Genomic DNA, 22,851 nt, shown 5'->3' on the forward strand with positions numbered 1-22,851 from the left:
TAGATTTAATACAACGAAACAGTTTTTAAAAACCTCTACATGAAAAATAAATCCCAATTCCTTTTTAAAAGAAAAACATTATATCGTCTAACCGATTGCTTGCTCCTCACTGAAATTTTTCCAATTAAGTGGTGCAACTTGATAAATAAATGTGGATCCTAGTTGTCTTCACTATGTTTTATATTTTATTGCAAAATTTTCCATGAATAAAGAGAAAAACCTCAATGACTATTTCATTTTAGTCAACATTGCGCTGCTTAGGTGGTGCTGCTTTCGATGAAATATAGTTTAAATTCATCGAAATTATTTTTTAAATTCTTTACATAAAAAAAATCAAATTCCAATTCTTTTTAAAAGTTAAAAATTAGGTCGTCTTGACCATTGCTTGCTCCTCACTGAAATTTTTCCAATTAAGTGGTGCAATTTGTGCATCCCAGTTCTCAAACTGTCTTTCATATAGGCTCTCCAAATTTTGCTTAAACAAAGAGACCAATTTAAATGACTAAAGCACTTGAACTAATAACTGTGCTGCTTAGGTGGGCTTGTATTTACCAAATTCAGATTTAAAAGAACGAATCACTTTTTAAAAATCTCTACATAAAAAATAAAAAATAAATCCTAATTCCTTTTTAAAGGATAAAAATTATATCGTCTAACCGATTGATGGCTCCTCACTGAAATTTTTCCAATTAAGTGGTGCAACTTGATAAATAAATGTGGATCCTAGTTGTCTTCACTATGTTTTATATTTTATTGCAAAATTTTCCATGAATAAAGAGAAAAACCGCAATGACTATTTCATTTTTAGTCAACATTGTGCTGCTTAGATGGTGCTGCTTTCGATGAAATATAGTTTAAATTCATCGAAATTCTTTTTTAAATCCTTTACATAAAAAAAATCAAATTCCAAATTCCTTTTAAAAGAAAAAAATTATATCCTCTTGACCATTGCTTTCTCCTCACTGAAATTTTTCCAATTAAGTTGTGCAATTTGTGCATCCCAGTTCTCTGAACTGTCTTTCATATATTCTCTCCAAATTTTGCTTAAACAAAGAGACCAATTTAAATGACTAAGGCACTTGAACCTCACCCTACGGCTTGCTCCTCACTGTGCTGCTTAGGTGGGCTTGTATCTATGAAATATAGATTTAATACAACGAAACAGTTTTTAAAAACCTCTACATAATAAATAAATCAAAATTTCTTTTTAAAAGAAAAACATTATATCGTCTAGCCGATTACTTACTCCTTTATGAAATTTTACCAATTCAGTGGTGAAATTTGATAAATAAATGTTCGTCCTAGATGTCTAAACTATGTTTTATATTTTATCGCAAAATTTTCCATGAATAAAGAGAAAAACCTCGATGACTATTTCATTTGTAGTCAACATTGTGCTGCTTAGGTGGTGCTGGTTTCGATAAAATATAGTTTAAATTCATCGAAATTCTTTACATAAAAAAAAATCAAATTCCAATTTATTTTAAAAGAAAAAAAATTATATCGTCTTGACCAATGCTTGCTCCTCACTGAAATTTTTCCAATTAAGTGGTGCAATTTGTGCATCCCAGTTCTCTGAACTGTCTTTCATATATTCTCTCCAAATTTTGCTTAAACAAAGAGACCAATATAAATGACTAAGGCACTTGAACTCATAACTGTGCTGCTTAGGTGGGCTTGTATCTATGAAATATAGATTTAATACAACGAAACAGTTTTTAAAAATCTCTACATAAAAAATAAATTCCAATTCCTTTTTAAAAGAAAAAAATTATATCGTCTAGCCGATTATTGCTCCTCACTGAAATTTTTCCAATTAAGTGGTGCAACTTGATAAATAAATGTGGATCCTATTTGTCTACACTATGTTTCATATATTTTATCGCAAATTTTTCCATGAATAAAGAGAAAAACCTCAATGACTCTTTCATTTGTAGTCAACATTGTGCTGCTTTCGATGAAATATAGTTTAAATTCATCGAAATTCTTTTTTAAATTCTTTACATAAAAAAAATCAAATTCGAATTCCTTTTAAAAGAAAAAAATACATATCCTATAGATGATTGCTGGTTCCTCCCTGAAATTTTTCAATAAAGTGGTGCAATTTGTGAATCCCACTTCTCTGAACTGTCTTCCATATCTGCTCTCCAAATTTTCCTTAAATAAGGAGTCAAATTAAAATCACTAAGGCACATGTAATCAAAACTGTGGTGCTTACGAGGTGCTACTATGTGTGATATATCATTTTATTTAATCGAAGTGCCTTTCTTATATTCTTTACATAAAAAAATACTAATTCCTTTTGAAAGAAAATAACTACATTCTCTTACGGAATGATTGCTCCGTCCTGAAATTTTCTTAATAGTTTCAATTTGCCGAAAAATTGTGCATCCAAGTTCTGTGAACTGTGTTCCATAAACGCTCTCCAAATTTTTCTTTATCAAAGAGAAAAATCCAAATGACTAAGTCATTATTAATCAAAAAATTGCTGCTTAATTGGCGGTACTATCGATTAAATGTTTTAATTCTTCAAAATGATTTTTAAATTCTTTGCATAAAAAAAAAATTCCAAATCATTTTAAAAGAAAAAACACATCCTCTTCCTGACTGTTTGCTCCATACTGAAATGTTTCAAATTAAGTGGTGCCATTTGCCAAACAAAATTGCATCCAAGTTATTTGAACTGTCTTGCATATTGTCTCCAAACTTTTTTTAAACAAATAAGAAAACCTAAATGATTAATACATTTTCAGCCAAAATTGTGCTGCTTAAGTGGTTGTTTTATCAATGAAATAGTTTTTTTTAATTCGTGGAAATGCTTTTTTAAATTCTTTAAATAAAAAATACATTTCCTTTGCTTTTCAACGAAAAAAAAATCACGTCCTCTTACTCATTGCTTGCTGCTTATTTAAATTTTTCAATATTCCTTGTGGAATTTGACAAACAAATCTTCATAACAGTTCTATGAATTGTGTTCCATAGAGGCTCTCCAAATTTTCGTTAAAGAAATAGACTAAAGTATTTGTAGTTAAAACTGTGATGTTCAGGCGGTACTACTATCGATGAAATATTGTTTTAATTTATTGAAATGCTTTTTTAAATTATTTACAGAAAAAAAAAATCCAATTTGTTTGAAAGAAAAAAAAATAATAGAACAGCAATTTCAGAGAGCTATCGACAAACTTATTGCTTGGTGTGATGAAAATGGGCAGACGATCTCTCCTGAAAAGAGCCGTTGTGTACAATTTTGTCGAAAACGGGAACGCCACCCTGATCTTGTAATACATATACGAGATGTTAATATTCAAGTAGTTCAGGAGGTAAATTTTTTGGGGTTTATTTTTGATCGAAAACTCACCTTCCTTCCTCATGTTCTTCATTTGAGAAAGAGGTGTGAGAAATCCCTCAATATTTTGGATGTCCTCTTAACAACATTGTGGGGAGCAGACAGGACACCTTTACTTTGCATTTATCAATCTGTTATACTCTCCCGTATTGATTATGGATGCGAAGTGTATGGAACTGCTCGCTTTAATGTTTTACGATATTTGAACACGATACATCATTCTGCCTTACGGATCTGTTCTGGTGCTTTCCGAACATCACCGGTACATAGTTTGTATGTAGTTTGTAACCAAATTTTATTGAATTTGCGTCAAAAACGTTAAGCGCACAATATATTTTCCGTCTTCAGAGTCATTCAAATCGTCCTATATGCCATATAACTGTGCCTATTGGACTCTAGACTATATACGGCTCGTCCTTCTAACATTCTTCCTTTCTATGCAAGGACTAAAAGAATGCTTGCTGATTTTGAAATTTCGGATGTACAAATCCGTAAATTAGATTCTATATCAATTCCACCCTGGGATATCCCAGAGATATCCCTTCATAATCCTTTTTCATAGTATGATTAAGCAAATACAGCTCCAGTTGTTTTCCAAAAGCTCTATTTAAACCATCGTGATAATTTTTCTGCATACATTCCCATCTTTACTGATGGTTCAAAAACAACTTGCCATGTGGGCTGCTCGGTTGTCATTGCTCAAGAAACATTTAGTTGCCGCTTGCAAAACTCATGTTCAGTTTTCACTGCTGAACTAACTGCGATTTTACTCGCCCTTGGGAAAGTTTCAAGTTTACATGGTCGTAAATTTTGCTTATACTCGGACAGTATGAGCGCTCTTGTTTCTCTTAACCAACCCCAAAATTCTAAGCATCCTTTGGTTTGGGATATACTTCATCTTTTACAAACACTGAATTGCAGGAATATTCAGATTTTATTTTGTTGGATTCCTGGTCACGTCGGTATAATTGGAAACGAAATTGCTGATGATGCGGCAAAAGCAGAATCTGCTTTATTGCGGAGGCTAATTCCTTATTGTGATATAAAGAAGAGTTATTCCTTGTACATACGCCTACAATGGCAAACATTTTGGGATTTTCAAATCTCAAATAAATAGCATAATATTATACCCAACATAAAACCATGGTCAATTATTCCGGAGCGTGAACTCAATGCCAAATTGACTGCCAATTACATATCATGCAATGTTGATTATACGGTCATCCATATTTTAACCGAATGTCATTGTTTTGATCACCATCGATTAAGTTTTTTTTGTTTTTTTTTTCGTGCATCGTCACCACATATTTGTGACTTGGTGGGAGAACGTCCCCATTATAACTTTTTTAAATATTTGAAGACCATTGGGTTTTTACTCTCACATTTGAAATATTTTAGCTTTTATTATATTTGTTCCGATTTCTGTTATACTGGACTTTATGCTTTTAAGACCATTTTTCAATTATAATATTTAAAATTTTACCTTTTATTCACAGATCTAACCACATATTTTGGCGCAGCATGGCCATATGTGGCCCTTGTGCAATTAAACCAGAAATAACAACAATATTCATGAAAAATTCATTGGTCATTATTATTCCCTTTTATAAAATATACTGTTTTTTTTTCATATGAATGAAATATAGTTTGAATTAGTTCAGGGGGCGGCAACCTATTGAAATGGAAGAGCCAAAATTAGCCTTTTACAAAAATTTACTATATTAGAGTATTTGCTTATATATTTTTGATTTAAAATAAACGGCATTAAATGCAGAATAATATTTATTCATATAAAAACGCAAATATAGAAAGTTACATCAATGGGATCAATGTCTTTTCATACCTTCTGAAAGTTTGATTAAATCTGGCTTATAGTTTGTTGTTATAAGTTTCAAGTACGACTATAGATTTTTGTTTGTCAATTGACTTCAAATATTTTTTTTTTTATTTATTCATTCAAGAGAACGCTTGCTCACACAAATAAGTCGACCCATAAGATCGTCAGCACTCCACATGCCAACTTCTTCACGCCACTGTAGCATTCTGGAAGACTATTACATGCGTCGTATATGAGGGCCTCAACTCGCAGAATTTCTTTTAGAGCTGTCCATTTATGCTGCGCGATGTGCATGCATTTCTGGACATCCTACTCTTTCAACTTGCTGTCGAGTTCTGTGAACTTGCCACTCCACAAGTCTTAAGTTTTCAAATCCAGCAATTGCATTTGAAGCGATCCAGCATCGGTTCCAAATGTCTCAATGTTGATCTCATTTGTTTTTGTGTTGAGAGGATTTACTATGAACGCGAGAGTACTTTTGTTTGTTTTGAATTACTCAGATAATGTTTTTAATGTTATGCTGAAGTAATTCGAGTTAGTAATTGCATTGGTGTCATCGCGATATTGCTTCAGATTTTTAAAATGAAGTAATTCTCCTCTGTCAATATCTTCAACAAAAAGTAGTAATTTTTTTCGAAACAAACTACTTCAAGCAAAGTGTATGACGGATTGCCCTTCCTTTGTAGTTTTACATTTAGTTTCATTGTGGTTCTACCATGAAGTTGAATTTTTGTAGCCATTTGTCGTCTTCCAATTTGGGATGTCCAATGTTTTTTTTTTCATTGAGGAATGTTTTTATTTTACTCAAGAACAAAGCAAAACGTTGCAATACGTTACCTCTGTAAAGCCATCCCACTTTATTGTGCAGAAGTATGTCAGAAAACTGGCAATTATAGTGATTGTGTTGCGATTTTCTAAGGAACTGCCCGGTTTTAAATATACTATTTTGAATCTACACAAACACAGCTACACTGCAATAATAAGTGTTTGTAAATTTTGCAGACAGACATTTAAAATTAGGTTAAAGAAAATAGTATGGTGGAGGGATTTCACGGTTTCCAGCCGAAAGCATTCAGCGTAGCGCAAAAGTAAAAAGTCGACTTCAGTGCGCATCTATTTTTTCATGGAAATATTTAAACTCGCGATAGTAGTGCTTTTGCCAAGGTGCTGTTAATAATTTGAATTAAAATAGTTCGTCACCTCAACTATTTTGGCCGGAAATGTTGAGCACAAAGCGCTTCTTGATGAATTATGCAGTGAAACATTAGAATTTCGTGGTTTATTTTTTTTTCTGAAAAATTGATGTTAATTCTCTATGTATTCCTGTCATATTTCAGGCCCCCCTCAGTTCCTACAGAAACGATTTTATTTATATATATTCCATTGTGTTCCTGGCACTTTTGCACAGTATTTGTTGCATCTTCTTTACGAGTGCCCTGAGAGCGTTAGGATTCCTAGCAATTCTTCTTTTGGACTTTGATGACATATATCTGGCAAAACGGGTAACTTGTGCCGTGTATTTTATTTCGAAAGACTCATCTATAGCAAGTGATAAGACAAAAACCAGTTGAATGTCTTCCATTTGCATTTTGTTTCATTTGAAGACATTTTAGTAGTTCTATCTTGTACTGTTTTAGTAGATAATGACAAATCTATGATTTTTTACATAATTTCTGATTTGTGTTTTAAATTACGAAACAGTTCTTCAGATGCACGCGTAAAACAACCTTGACGTACTCGCCATCTGTTAATGGTTTTCCTCTTTTTGCAATTTCTAATGATACTGGAAAACTTGCCAGATTTACATTATTGGAAGGTTGAACCCAGTTACTTAGCATGGAACTTGACTGTTTTTTTTTTTTTTTGGAGTTCTTCAACAGCTTTTTTTCGTTTGAATACTTACCAGCAAACTGGGTATGTTTTGTAATGAAGTCTTTCCGAATTCGACTTTTTATTGTGTGCGAGTGTTTCATGGCAAATGAGACAAGTAAAAAGCCATCTATATTGCACATGAATGCAAACGATTCCGTTCAATCCTGAATAAATTCTCGGTTAACTTCTTCTCTTTTTTATGCCATGCTGGGATGGAGCTGAAAAATGATTTTTTTTAAAAATTCTTTGCTATCTAAAACGACACACAATTTATTTACCATTATTATTCGTTATTACGATCCTCAGATATGTAATCCAATTCTGATACTGATCTTATTATATTATACGCGTACATACACTTTAAGAAGATAATTCGCTTCTAAATCGTATTCTTGAAACAACAAGCGAATCGACACGCAAAAAGGCAAGTGATTAAATTAACACACATGCAATGTAAGGTCCACCAAGTTATCAGAGGATAACTGACAGGCAACTTCAGACTTTTGTCTAGATGGTGGTTGTTTGGGTGAGACAGAAATGATATGCAATTGGCTGAAAGATAAACATGGTCATGGAATCATTTCTAAAAAAAAAAATAATGGTTAAAATTTCTCATTACGGTCATGTTAAGCGTAGCCATTTGTAATTAACGATTATGTTAATAGAAGCTGTTAAGAATATATATTTTTAATAACCTAATTTCTTATCTTTTAAAGGGTTTTGATAGGAAATTATTAATTTTTCGTATGGAACTGGAGAGCCGCAACATCACGTATAAACAGCCGCATGCGGCTTGCGAGGCGCAGGTTGCCGATCCCTGAATTCGTTGAATCAGCTGTTATTTTTCACTTGAACCAAATAGGAGGAAAAGCATGTTTTGAATTTTTAAGCAGCTTTTGTGGTACGAAAAACCTTTCTTTAAAATATTTATCCACAACTATAAATTATAATATTTATTTTATCTTTCATTAATAAGTTTTAAAAGGAACACTAATTTAAATTTGGCATTTCTGGCATAGTTATTTGATTTATAAGATATAAATCTTAGCAATAAAAAAACTGAATACATAATAGTAAGAGTGTATCTGAAATTTTGAACATGCTTGGCTTCATATGCTTTTTTTTGTTCTCGATGTATAAACTCCTTGTGTGCCAAAAAGTATTCCACAAGGTTTTTAAATGTAAGTCAGTACACAATTCACAGTAGAATAAATTTCAAATATAAGGACGCAGGCACAAATGCAAAGACATAAGAAAGAAAAATAGGGGGAAACCAATAGATACACAAACAAAAGCAAAAGGAAACAAAATTGCTCACATAATAACAGAAACATACAGTAGATGATGTATTCTGATGATGATTAGATGTGTGCCATAAGTGGCGTTACACCGGTAAAAGCTCATAAATAAAATATATTTTAAATAGCTATTAAATGACTAGCTATTCAATTTTTTTTTCATAATTTTGTGAACTAGAAGCTAAAAACAGCCAAAGGGGGAAAAAAAAGTAGAAAGGTCTAAATAGCCCAAGCAGAAGAGTCTACATAATATTCCACAGCATCATTGAAACATAATTTGTAAATAATAAAATTTACCGAAGATAGGAAATTTAAATTTAGAAGAATAAAAAAAATGAAAAATAAAAATTAATAAAAAAAATATAAATAAAAAAGTGAAAAATATAAATAAACAAATTAAAAAAATAAGTAAATGAAAAATAAACAAACAGAAAAATAAATATATAGAATGGCTCAGTCTAAGGTAGGGAGTCCAGGAATCAGGAACAAAAGGCCTGATAGAATTCTTTTTGCATTTTTTTTCCTTGTACTCACTAGTAACTGTCCACAGTGCTTGACAAACCAGGAAAAATTATTGTACAATTTGGAAAATTCTGTTTTCATTATGATGTAGGAAGACCAAAATATTTTGAGCTTCTAAATTCAATTTGTTGTTTAATAGAATTTGGGAAATATTTAGTTGAGGTTTTATAAATTTTCTCAAATGATGAAGAATAGGGCAATGGAAAATATAGTGTGGAATGTCATCATAATCTTTACCACATCTACAACAACAATTTCTCAAACTGAATCTTTTAAGATAATGCTGTCAAAGTCCATGGTTTTTAGTTAATTGGGCTAAATATTTTTTGTCAATAAATCTATTTCTTTTTACCTGAGAAAAGATACTGAAAGTAAAGCGGCCCTTTTCAATATTTTCCCACCTTAATTGCCATTCATCGATGAGAATTTTACTAAGACGAGTTTTGATTGTTCTTTCAGATTCTTCAAGGTGATAGTCAATTGCATGTTTAAGTGAAGAAGCTATGGCAGCCAGATCGGCTAGTTCATTACCTTTGATGCCAATGTGGGCTTTAACAAAGTGTAATGAAATATTACCATCTACAAGATTTTTAACATCCTCTACTGAATTATTTTTGGAGTAGAATGCTTGAAGAGCCTTTAAAACAACAAGGTACAAAAGATGATATAAAACATTTGAAGAAACATGATCAAATAAAATATTCAAAATACTAATACAAAATTAAATATGCAAATATATGTAGGCAAACACACTGAAGTAAAGTTTAAATAATACGGGGGAAGTTATATTAATATATGTACAAAAGGAAATAAAAGATGATTTACTCTGTACAAAGGCAGATAAATGAGGAGGCCAAGCTATATTGTTCTTTAGAAGGCAGTTCCTGAGTTTACGTTTTTCCGGAATAAACTTGGTGCATTCAAATATCAAATGCTTGGCATCCCGGACTGCACCACTGTAGCACGAACACATATCAGTCGGCGACAAATTGAATCGTTTTAAATACGCTTTAAAGTTTCCATGCCCAGTCAGAAACTGGATAAGCTTAAAATTTGACTCAAAGAAGTTAGCCTTTAGGCGTCTCTGTATGGATGGAATAAATTCCTTAGTGAGTTGCGCATAAGTCGATGCTTGATATAAAGTATTCCATTCAGATATAACTTTATCTTTAAATACATTCTTTAAATAACATTTCGGAATGCTCATAGGAATGGAATTAATTAATTTTGTCGCTTCTTTGGCAAGCCAGTCGGCGCGTTCATTGCCATAGATTCCTGTATGACCTCTAACAAAAAAAAAAGGAAACTTGCACACCTCTGCCTTGAAGAAAACTCAAGTTGGATTGTGTTTTAACAATTATTTTGTTTAGGGAATCGATGTTATTTAAGGCATGTAAAGATGAGAAGTAATCTCTGGAAATTAAGAACTTTGATTAAAGGTTTTCATTGTCACAAATCCAAGAAACTGCTTGTGCTATTCAAAGCAATTCAGCCTGAAAAACACTGCATACATCTCTTATTCTGAATTGATGAGTTTCAGTTTCAATATAATCTTGGAAAACAAAAAATGCGAACCCAACCTTATTGTTAATTTTACTACCATCTGTATAACATCCAACAGGAAAGTTATCTTCAATATTATTGTGATAACTAATTAAATTAAGAGGAAATCTTTCAGAAGGATGGGGAAGTTCAGAAATTTGAAGGAAATCATCTAGACTCTTATGGGGCAGGTTTTTCGCTGCGTTCTTGAATTCATTACTATAGATTATAAAGATGTCAATAGGTGGAAAGCAGGAGATAGAAAACACAGCTTCATAGGATATCGTTCGACACCCAGAAATAACTTGTAGCAGTATTCTCCTTTGAATTTTCCTCAAAACCCGACAATTTATTTTTGTCTTTAGAGCAGGACCCCATACTCGAGAACCGTAACAAATAAACGGTACAATATCTTGTTTGTAGATGAGGGGATGGGACATTAGATTTGAGACCAAAACTATTTCTGTCAACTGTACTAAGACTATCAATGACTCTACTATCAATGAAAAACTTGCTATACTTTTCACACTCTTCCTAAAAAGAATTGCAAAAAATTCTAAAAATGGTAAAGTGGATAGCAAGTGCTGGGCTCAAACGATTTTGTTTCCTGTTTTGACTCTACATGTCCAGTTTTGAAAATAATTTATTTATTTTGAACTACGGTGGTACTCATGTTGCTGTTCTAATCCACTTATTCTCTTTATGCAATTTTTTTATTTCTTGTTTATAACAAAGTTCGGCCTAAAATAAATACACTGATGAATTGTGTGAATTTGAGGTATTTTGCACTTTAGTTAATGTAAAATGATTCTGTTGCAGAATAATTCTTGAACATAGTTCTTTCTACACAATATCTTATAAAACAAGTGTATTACGAGTTTTCAAAAACGAATATATATCGAATCATTAGTTACGTTTTGAAGTGTCAGGCAATTGCAACATTTTCTTTTCAATCACAAATTAAATATTCCTTTACACCTTTGTCTGATGACTGACAAGTAAAAAAATAACATTTCATTCGAGAACCAGCTGTATGTAACTGGGAACAACGTCTTGTTTTAAAAGAGGCTTTTTGTCTAAGAAAATTTAAGCCAATCCTTGATGTTATACGAGCCACTACATGCCTTATTTGTGATATGTAGGTCGTATAAAATGAAACTTGGCTGTCTTTTACAGACTTAATTTGCTAATTAATTATTCTTCGGTCTCAATTGATTATTTAAATTCCAAATATTGCCAGATTCTTTTTCGAATTGTCTTAACAATTATTTTTCTTAAGTCTTTATTTTTATATTAGGTTGCTACACATTTGGTTCCTTTCCCTGCTGTGTACAGGCGAAAGAACTATTTTTAGACATCCTCTTCTATTGCATCAGGACAAACAATTCTCATTAAGAGTTTGTAATGGTTTTTCTAATCTACAGAAATTTAAGAAAGATCAGAAAAAAAAACATATCTTTGTAAAATGCCTCATGGTAAATAATACATCATTAAAATGAGTTCATAGAAAATTATCATAAATGAAATGCAAGAATGTTTTCTTTCTCCCCATTAATTGTTTCGAGGTATACAGTGAATGTGAATTAATCCAATTATGATAAAGGTATTCAATTTTTACCAACATTCTCGTTAAGAATTTAGATTCTTTTTTTTATCAGAATCGGTATGAATATTAAAGAAATATAATATCAATACTGGCCTACCTTTCAGTCGCTCCTGCGAGAAGGACTACTTTTTCAATATTAATCAATTCGTAAATGTATGTTTTTTACAGTACACTCCCTCCAATAATGCTGAACACTTTCTGGACTAAAGAATTGAATTTAAATCATAATTACTTCACACAGAACATTGATAATGAAAAAAAAATATTTGTGTTCAAGAGATCGCAATGTTTCTACCTTGTTCATTTTTCGCACTTGAAGCTGCATGTGTGAACCGACCTCTAACGGATACATTTAATGGTAATATAAATTAAAGAGGAAGAGCAGTTCTCCTGAACAAGTCGATTTTGTTGGATCTATTATGCGAAACAGATAAACTGTATCACTGGAAAATTATTTCTTCTCTTTTTGCTTTGGTAATGGGAAAATTCACGTCGCATATTTCTTACGTAAATGGAAAAATTATTTTTAAAAACATGAGAAAGTCTATTTGTAATTATTTGTTATAAATCTTTGCGGCTATCTTACAGGAAATATATTGTAAACATTCTTATCATAAGCATTGATCACCTTGTCAAGACAGCCCTTTTCAAATGAAGGAGAGTCATTTTTTCGTTTCATATCGTGTCTCCGCCGTCGGACTTCGATTTAGGAATAAATCGATTTTAGGAATATAATCAGATGCTCTGTTGCAACATATTTTTGAATTAGGTTTTGTTTTGGGTTTGAAGATACTTCTGGTAATTTATGGTCTTCCAAGGTGCAAGTTTCCAAGCACATCATCAGTTTGTTTTCTACACTCATTGAAATGCTGGAGACTTAGTTCAATGTTCTACTTTTGAATGTTACTTCTGTTACTATCAAGGCTATTGCAACACCCTAGATACTGCTCTTACATAAAAACTTTTATGTAGAACTAAAAATCTTCTGCATCTAGAATCTGCTCATAAAACTGATTAGTTACTCCCAACAAGCAGTTCGTGAAAGCAAATTTCCATTTCTATCCAGAGTTCTGGTAATTTTAAAATCTCTATCTTTACTACTTTTGGCGAGTTGTTACCAAATGGTAAAACGGATACGGATCGATGCAATTATATTTTATATATCATGATAAAGAACTAAAACCTTTACTTTTAAATGTATTCCAGTCATAAAAACATTCATACAAATGCCACCGTCACTTTGATGCTTTCTTATTGCAAGATAAACAAGTTTTACAAGTTTGTTCTTGAAAATTAGTTTTGTAAAAGGATTGGTGCTCAAAGCAGTTGTTCCACGCAAAAACGTCCAAGTGATGATATGTTTAAAGAGGGTATTATGTCATCGTATAATTTTCTACCTTAAACTATAAGATGCTTAAACATTTAGTTCTCCTAATTTGAAAATCAAACGTGATTGCATTCATGAAAAATTACTTTTTTGTTGAGTTAAAAGTGTGATTCTGTTTCTAAATTCGTTGATGGTAAATTTGGCTTTTGCACAAAACTTCGTGCAAAGATGCATTTTCTGATCATTGTAAAGATTCATTAAACAAAATAAAATTTTTCATATTGCCACTTTTTTTCTTTGTCTTTTCATTCGAAGACGTGATAGATAAAACGTTCTTGGTTGAATATATTGGTATTTTGAGCATTTTCTTGTCAATGTAAACTTTCATAAATTTTATGGAAATGTTTTAAATATTGGTTCATTTAATTTTCATCCAAAAACTGAAAATGTCTACTTTCTACCATCTGATGGCAGTCATGGAGCCTTTTCTACAACAACATGCATAGAAATGCCACGTGGATGCATTTAGATTTGATGCTTAAATAATATCCGTATTCTTCAAGGTCAGGGGGAAAGGCTTTACTTTCCATCCTTAAATGGAACTTTTTAGATGGATATTCAGAAACAGATTGCCAAGCCAGGCACCACTATGCCATAATCGAATAAATAATTTTAGCTCGTCACAAGCAAGAAAAAATTATCATGGAAACTTCCTATCAACTGTCTGAAGAGATAAACGGAAAAAGTAGGGGTTAGGCTATAAAGGGAGGAAAGATCAGATAATTGTAAATAATTGTTCAGCCAGTTTTACTAAAATTAATACTGATACATCATTAGAAAGATTATGTTCCTATTTTCTTATGTTTGAAGCTAAAATTGCATTTTACAAGACATTTTTTTTTGTGGAAATGTTTTAGGCAAACATTTTTGAATCTGTATTCTGATCTATAATGAATGTACAATACTATAATGAAATATATTCTGGAAAGTGAAATGTAAAATTCATGCAAGTGTAAAGAGTAATAATGTAAGTGATTGATTATATGTTAATAATTTTTCATGTATGGATGTATGCTGTTATAAATATTTTAATATCTAATTAAATGTATATATTGTACATATGTATAAATTGTTCGTAATCAATTGTATTGTTAGTAAAATAATATTATAAATGTTCGTAAACAATTGTATTGTTCGTAAACTAATATTATAAATTGTTCGTAAACAATTGTATTGTAATGATCGTAAACTAATATGTATATATTGTTCGTAAGTTATTGGAATTTCCTAACCTGATTTTTTAATTTGAATATATTTTCCTGAAATAAAAGCCTGTCTGTTATGGAGTTTTCTCTTTATTAGGTATATATATTTTCACTATTTTAAGATGAATGGTAATTTTGCTGTTCTTTCAATCTTCTAAGCATATATGACTTCAATTAATGGTTACTGATTGTTTAATTTGAAACGGTAATGTATAATTTCTTTTCTAGATTGAATTAGCAAAACTTCTTCCTCAAATAATTTGTAAAATACTCAAATTGAAATTCATATCGAATACATTTCATACCTCTTGCATTTTATGGCTGATTTAATTTATGTGTTATTTATAGAATTAAAATTTCTTGAAATAATAGAAATGTCTAAATTTTAACTAGAAATATTTAAATTCCTTATGTTAAAACAAACAAAAAAATTATAATTACAATGAATATTTATAAATAAATAATTATTATTAAATTATAAATTTATCAAGATTTACATTTATTTCAAAAAGTACTGCAATAAAATGACGATTCATTTAATGAATAAATCAAATTCTCGTCAGCTTCTTCCAAAGAATACAATCTTTAAATACTATCTTCAAATAAGTTTTTGTTAATCGCAATTAGTTACACTTTCTAAACAATTGATATTACATTTGAAAATGGCAAAATATAATATCAATATAATTTATTACAAAATGTTAGTTGTAGTAATAATTTGTTTTCAAAAATTATTAATTATTTAGTAATATTAATAGTTAATTATAATAGTAATAATAATAGCAATATTTAATTATTTAATAATAGTACTGTAATAACTTTTCATAATAGTTTTGAAATGCGAAATGAAAAATGAAAATACGAATGATAACTTTTACAGAAGAGATCAGTGAATTTTGACTTACTAAATTTGACCACATAGTTTATTTTATTAAGTAAATGCCTAATTAGTAGAGTTTCCAAATTTTAAGTAGATTTTTTAATTACAAATTAATATGAATTAAATTTTTTCAATCATTGATTTACTTTTCGGTGAATATTATTACAAAAAATACATTTTGCATAACGAAATTACAAAAAGAAACTTGGAAGCAATAACGCTTTTTCTATCGATTCTTTTTCATAATTCTGATTTATTTTTCAAAAATGGATTTAAATGTATATTTTTAATAATATTAAACTTCAGTTTTCAGCTACGAGATTCGGAATCGCGTGAACTGTTTAAATATTTTTGCACTTCACTCGAATGTCTTCTCTCTGTCACCATTCAAGGCGGTGCCTCATTTTTAATTTTAATTGGTAAAAATACCTACAGAATGTTAAAAAGATGTCGATTCATTTTCAGGGAAATTCAGTGTAAAACAGTTGCATGCATCTATTTTTGGGTAATAAAAAGGTCCATGAAATAAGTGAATAATTATGCATCGAATTATCTTTTTGAGTGCAAAGGGTAAAGGTTTTTGCATGCATATTAAAGTTGCTATACTCTTACGCGAATCTGAAAGAAAAATTAGATACATGAACTTTAAAACATTTTAATTCGAAACAACGCAAGATGCTAGATTGGAATCTTCAGATGACGTGGAATAGCTCGATAAAGAGTAATTAATAACTTTTATAATGACATTTTATGGCTAAATTTATTTGATATATATTTAATTTGGTAAATAATTTAATTCTGGTACTCCTGATTTATCAGGCTAGGATGTTTCGGAATTCGATAAATATTTTTAAGAGTTCGATTTTTGAGTATAAAATATCTCCCTGGCCCGAATATTATTGCTTCAATCTAAACTGAGTTTGAAAACAAATGTAAGCAATATTAAATATTTTTGTCATAAGGATGATAACATTTAAAAAAAAATAATTAAAATCTTGAGACAAACTTCCAGGTCCTTCTACAAGGAAATATTTCTGACTATGATGCAAATATCGTTTCATTGCACTTCATTGTTTTCTTTTATTTAAATTCTTATTCTGAAGCGAAAGAACAATGACATGCATGGGAGGGTTTCGAAATGAAAAGCTTCAATTTTCTGATAATTTTGAGCGTTATTCCAATTGAGTATTATAATGTTAATTGCCCATTCCCTCAACACTTGAGTTGTGTAAGCCATTTGTCGTTAAAGTTTTTAAAGGTATAATAGGCAGGCATGGTAGTTTTAAATTATAATATCGAAAATGAGAATTAAATGTTTTATATAAATTTACTAAATACACCCAATTTCGTAAATTAAATGAACGTAGACTAAATTATTCTATTTGGTATATAGATAATTCTTATGTAGTAAATGCCTACTAACAATGTTTGAAATATTTAATTAGTTTCAATAAATTTTTTTCAAAACTCAATTTAGTTTTCGTTAGATAAATAAAAAGATCATTGTTGCTTTAGAAAAGTTACGAAAATTAACGTTTCATTGATATAAAAAATTCACTGGAAAAAGTAATTATTTTTATACATTTTCTCTTAAAAATGCTGCAAAACGTACTTAAAAAGAAATTTTCACTGTTTCAGATATGAAATTTAGAATCCCGTGAAGGTATTAAAAGCAATTTTTTTGTTTGCATGTTATTTCTGCTATATATTTTAGATTAAATTTGATGATAATTTAACTTTGATGCTACGGATTTCATTTAATGTTTTTAAGAGTTCGTTGATGACTATTAAATTCATTTCACAAATTTTATTACTAGAATTTTATATTAGTCTGAACGCGAATTTATGCAACGTCAAATATTTTAGTCATAAAAGATTTTAATATTTTTTTATATAATATGTCTCCACCTTTAAGACAAGGTTTAAGTTCCTGCTGCAAGAAAATATTTCTCGCTACGATAGAAAATATCTTTACTGTTTTTTTTAATCGAAGTTCTTGCAGTTTTCTCTTTTTCGCAACTATTTGGCTGGGTTTAAATCAAAGGGAACAAGTACACTTCATGGAAGAATTTTGAAATCAAAAGCGCTAGGTTTCTAATTATATCCCTCTGCATTATTCGATTAAATATTATAGTAAGAATTAAACACTCCCTCTTTCTTGAAACTACACAAGTTATTTGTTGTTAAACTCTTTAAAGTCATAATATAAAAGGAGCTTCAGATGTCGGCAGAATGAATAGAGTGAATACTTTCTAAACATTTATAAAATTATGCTTTCCATATTCCTTGATAAAAGATGCAAAATCTCTTCTAATTCATCCGGCAAAATTTATGAATTATATTTTTCTTTTAAGATTATTTTCATCCATTGAATTAGTCTGCGGAGTATACGTTTTAAGAGGTGTCAATTTTTTGTTGAAAAAGACACTTTTCCTTTCTTGTCATACTGAAATGCGTCATAGTTACCAAAAATCAATGGATATCAATTGGCACTTTATTGTGTTACTTACGATCTCATTTAATGTTTAACAACTGAATACTTCAAACGAAATGTCGTTATTAACAATAAATTGAAATAAACACAACAATTTTAAAAATCGAAATTTCTTTCTCAAATATTATTCCTCAATTATCAATCCATTATTCTAAAAATCTCCACATTTCCAGGAAGTAGGTATATGAAAAGAATTTAAATAAAAAAAAATATTCCGAATAAAAATGAGGAGTGGTATAATAAGGATTTAACACAAGATAATAATTTTTAATGCAACAGAAAGAGTTTTTTTTTTATTAATAATAAGTCAATCCTTGTGCACCACAAAGTACAGCACAAGGCTTACAGAGGTAAGTTGAAACAACTACATACATAGAAAAAAATATATGTACATATAAAAATAAGGATAAAAACAACAGGAAAAATAAACAACAAAACTAATTAAAAATTGAAGCAGCAAAGGCAATAAATTTACAGAATGAGAAAAAAGCCATTTTGTTGTCGACCAAAACATGAAGCGGAGGGGAAATCTTAATATTACAGGCATATAGATCCACAATAAAATCTCTTCTCCCTTCTGTAAGTTTGGAGCAATCAAAAAGCAAGTGTTCGACATTTTGAACTCCACCCACGCTGCAAGAGCACAGATCAGTGTTCGATAATCCAAATTTCTTGAGATAGTAATTGAAATTGCCGTGTCCAGTAAGAAATTTTGTTAAGTGAAAATCACTGAAAAATGCTTGTTATTCAACCTTTGAGAAATTGTGGGGAAAAATAATTTGGTTAAAGAGGCAGTTGACGAATTTTGGTACAGCTCGTTCCATAAGAGAATGGTCTTTTTGTGATTCTCATTACGAATGTGAGATTTGGGAATGCTCATAGGATCAATGATGTTTAGTTTTGTAGCTTGCTTTGCAAGCCAATCGGCTCTTTCATTCCCTAAAATGCCAGAATGACCTCGGACATGAGAAAAACAAACGCTAATTCCTCTTGCTTTAAGCTCGTAAAGAGTGATGTGAAAATTCACTACAATTTTGTTGCGGGAAGAAAAATTACTAAGCAAAAATAAGGATGAGAGAGAATCAGTACAAATAAGGAACCTAGATGACAGAGTACAGTGGTTTACGATCCATTTGAGCGAGTTACTGAGGCACAGCAATTCTGCTTGGAACACACTACACTCATCGGGAATTCTAAACATAAAGTGTTCCATTTCAACTGCGCCTTGAAACACAACAAAAGCAAGTCCAACACGGTGGTTGAGTTTACTGCCATCAGTAAAACACACTACAGGAAAATTGTTAAGAACATTGTCCTTATAATCGATAATTTCGATAGGAACACGTTCAGCAGGATGTGGAAGATTGGAAAAAGACACTTTGGAATCTTGTGTAATTTTTATAACGTTATCTTTGAAATCTTTATTTTGAAGGACGAAAAGGTCAATTGGGGGAAACCCCGAAATGACAAAGCAGGCTTCGTAGTTTACAGTTCTGTAGCCACGTATAACTCTAAGTAAAATTCTTCTTTGAATTCTACGAAGATTTCGACAGTTAATCTTTTTTTTCAAAGCATTACCCCAAACCCATTAGGCATTTCGCCTAAATTAGAAAGTAAGCGTTTGTTTTATTTAATGAGTGTAAGGTTAATGTTAGCAGAATTGATTACCGACTTTCTCAGCGGAAGATCTGAAATCTGTTGTAAGAGATTACTCATTAAAGAGGAGACTTCATATTAAATTTGATTTTTAAATATAACTAAACAATACTTTAATGGTTTTGAAAATAAATATTCCTCTTGATTACAGAAATTCTCTATGTTTTGAAAGACATGCATTTCAATTGTTTTATAAGAAGGACAATTTGCCTTAATTATTTGTAAAGAAGAATATTTCATCTTAAAAAGAACGAAGTAAATTTAATTTTTTTTAATAACTGAAATTTAATTTTAGAAGAAGAGAGCTCCAAAATTATTTTATCGAAATGATTAAGTATTATGAAAAGATCTAATCCTTGGAAAGCTTGGGATAATTAATCCATTTTAGCATTAGAATATTTATGGTTACTATACTGGGTGATCACACAGCATTACTGGATTTAAAAATTTAAATAAATCAGCAATAGGAATAGGAAAAATAATCGCCTTTCAATAAGCTTTCAAGGTTAATGGCAGAAGTTTCATATATAGTTAAAAGGTTGTAATTTATGCTATAATTACTGTACATAAATTATCTCTTGAAAGAAATTGTTCCATAAACACTACCGTAGATTTAAAACGTGCATTTTTCGAAGCCGAAATTATATCTCATACAAAGAAGTAAATTTTTATTTTATTTCAGTGGCATTTTTATTTGTTTCAATGGAAATGAACGCACATGTCTCCAAAATAATCTCCTAAATGACTGCCCCGTCAGGGGCTCACTTACTATAGGTGAGTACGGGTTTCCCATTCCCAAGGTTCCCTGGAATCTATACTCCCTTCTCTTCCCTCCTCTTCTACTTTTGGCTTCCATTCTTCTTTCCCTCGAGGGTAGGCTAGGGAGTTCCCCATGAGAAGCTGTTGAAGCTCTGTTTGCTTCCTGCTTTACATGGACAGCAAATACCCCTACGTGTTTACCGTGCGTGGCGACCCATTAGACGGGTGATGCACTGTGCTCCCCGGTGTATCAATCGGCTGGTCGCTAGCCACCTGAGTTGTTGGTTTGCTCGGGATCAAGCGAAGGGGTCACTTCTTGGGCCTTCCGTTAAGGGTGGTCACTGTTCCCGGGGGTAACTCTGAGCGTATAGGTTCCGGCTAGCTCTAAGGTAAGCGCCGAGCCTGGGAATGGTCAGAGCCGTTGGCTGTCTTTCCTTGGTGGGCGGTGCCGTCGGGCCTGAATTTCTCTTAATGTCGTATGGGCAAACGGAAATCTGCTCATTTAAGTGGGCAAAAAATTAGTTCAAAAAATTCAATGATCTTTCTTTCTTACTTTTTATCTTTCTTACTTTTTCTATCTTTCTTATTTCTTTCGTTTGAAAAGAGTTTCCAAGACTAATGAGTAAATAAGATAAAAAAGAATTAATTAATAACTGTAAGAAATCGAATTAAACCAAATTCCATTTTTCCCATACTTCAGGTCACAAGTTTGTATAGCATCACTTACATTTAAGATAAAGTTAAAATAAAATATCATTCATTAAAATGGAAGACGTTCTGGCCTAAAAATATAATGCTTTTTAACTTCAGCGATTGATACACATGTGCTAGATGTGCAAATAAAAATTGCATTACCCCTTTTATGTTTGGAATTACAAATTTATTTTTTGATGTATAACCAATTTAAAAAATCGTAGAAACCTAAATATTAAACTAGAATATAATTTACAAAATAGAAAAAAAAAATAAGTAAAATTATTCATCGTCTCCTAGATTCGAGCCTGCAATCTGCAGAATGCTCTGAACTGTAATTCATTTCATTCCATCACTTCACAAATTATTCTAACGTCATCTGCATCTAATCTCCAAAGTACGGTTAAAAACTCATAGTTTCAATTGGGAAGCTTTTCTCGTCTAAATGCATAATGCTACGAAATTGAGACATTTCTGCGCAAGAGCAAGAAGAGGAATTTAAAAATTGTATTAATTCTATTGATAACTTAAATAAAAATGTAATTATGGAAGTGTAATCTATGTACTAATTTACAATAACCTTAGAATTTGTCTGGAATGTAATATAAAAAATAAATTAAATTTAAGAAAAAATATCTAAAAATATTCATCGTCTCCCAGGTTCGAAGCTCCTATCGACAGAATGCATGGAATCCCAATTTACATTAGAAAGTATAACATTTTTAATTATTCACAGTAATCTAAGAATCATTTTAGAATATAATTTATAAAATAAATTTAAAAATAAGAAAAAAAATATGAAAAACTATTCTTTATCTCACAGATTCGAACCTGCAAATGCTCTGAATTGTAATAACTCTCAATTCATCAGGTGCCATTTTTCTAGCGCCATCTACATTTAAGAATCTAAGTTTGAATGAAAATCCATTACTTGAAATAGGATGTGTTTCTAGTTTCAAAACATAATGCTGTGAAATAGATCGATTTCTGAAAATGCGCTATGTGAATATAAAATCTGTATTACTCTATTGATGTTATTTGTTACAAGTTTACATTTGGAAGTGTAACAATTTTAATAATTCTCATTAACTTAAGATTTAGTTTGGAAAATAGATTCAAAATAAATTTTAAAAAAAGAGAAAAAAAACCTGTAAAAATATTCCTTGTCTCCCAGATTCCAACCTGCAAAATGCTCTGAATTGCAATAACTCTCAATCCATCAGGTCAATAGTTTCTCCGACGCCTCAACATTTTAGCTTCGAAGTTCGATTTAAAAAATCATTGTTTGAAATGGAATACCTTTCTCATCAAAAGGCAAAGTATTATGAATTGGAGCGATTAATGCGCATGCACATGATGTGGAATTATAAATTTTATTACTTTATTAATGTTTTGGTTTAAGAATATTTTTTTTTCAAATTATAACAAATTTAGTAATTCGTAGTATTTTAAAACTTCAACGTGAGTATAAATTGCAAAATAATTAAAAAGTGAAGAAAAATATGTGAAACTATTCATCCAGATTTGAACCTACAATTTGCAAAATGCTCTGATCTATAATGCCTTTTAATCATTTAGGTCACATGTTTCTTAACACCATCTACATTTAAGATTCTACAACTGAATAAAATTTCATACGTTGAAAAAATTTGCGTTTCTGTTCTAAAAGCATAATGCTACGAACTGTAGCGATTGCTGCGCATGCACAAGATGTGGAATTAAAAATAAAAATTGTAGAACCCAATTGATGTTTT

This window comes from Argiope bruennichi, chromosome 6 (assembly GCF_947563725.1).
Source record: "Argiope bruennichi chromosome 6, qqArgBrue1.1, whole genome shotgun sequence".
In the NCBI taxonomy this organism is placed as follows: domain Eukaryota; kingdom Metazoa; phylum Arthropoda; class Arachnida; order Araneae; family Araneidae; genus Argiope; species Argiope bruennichi.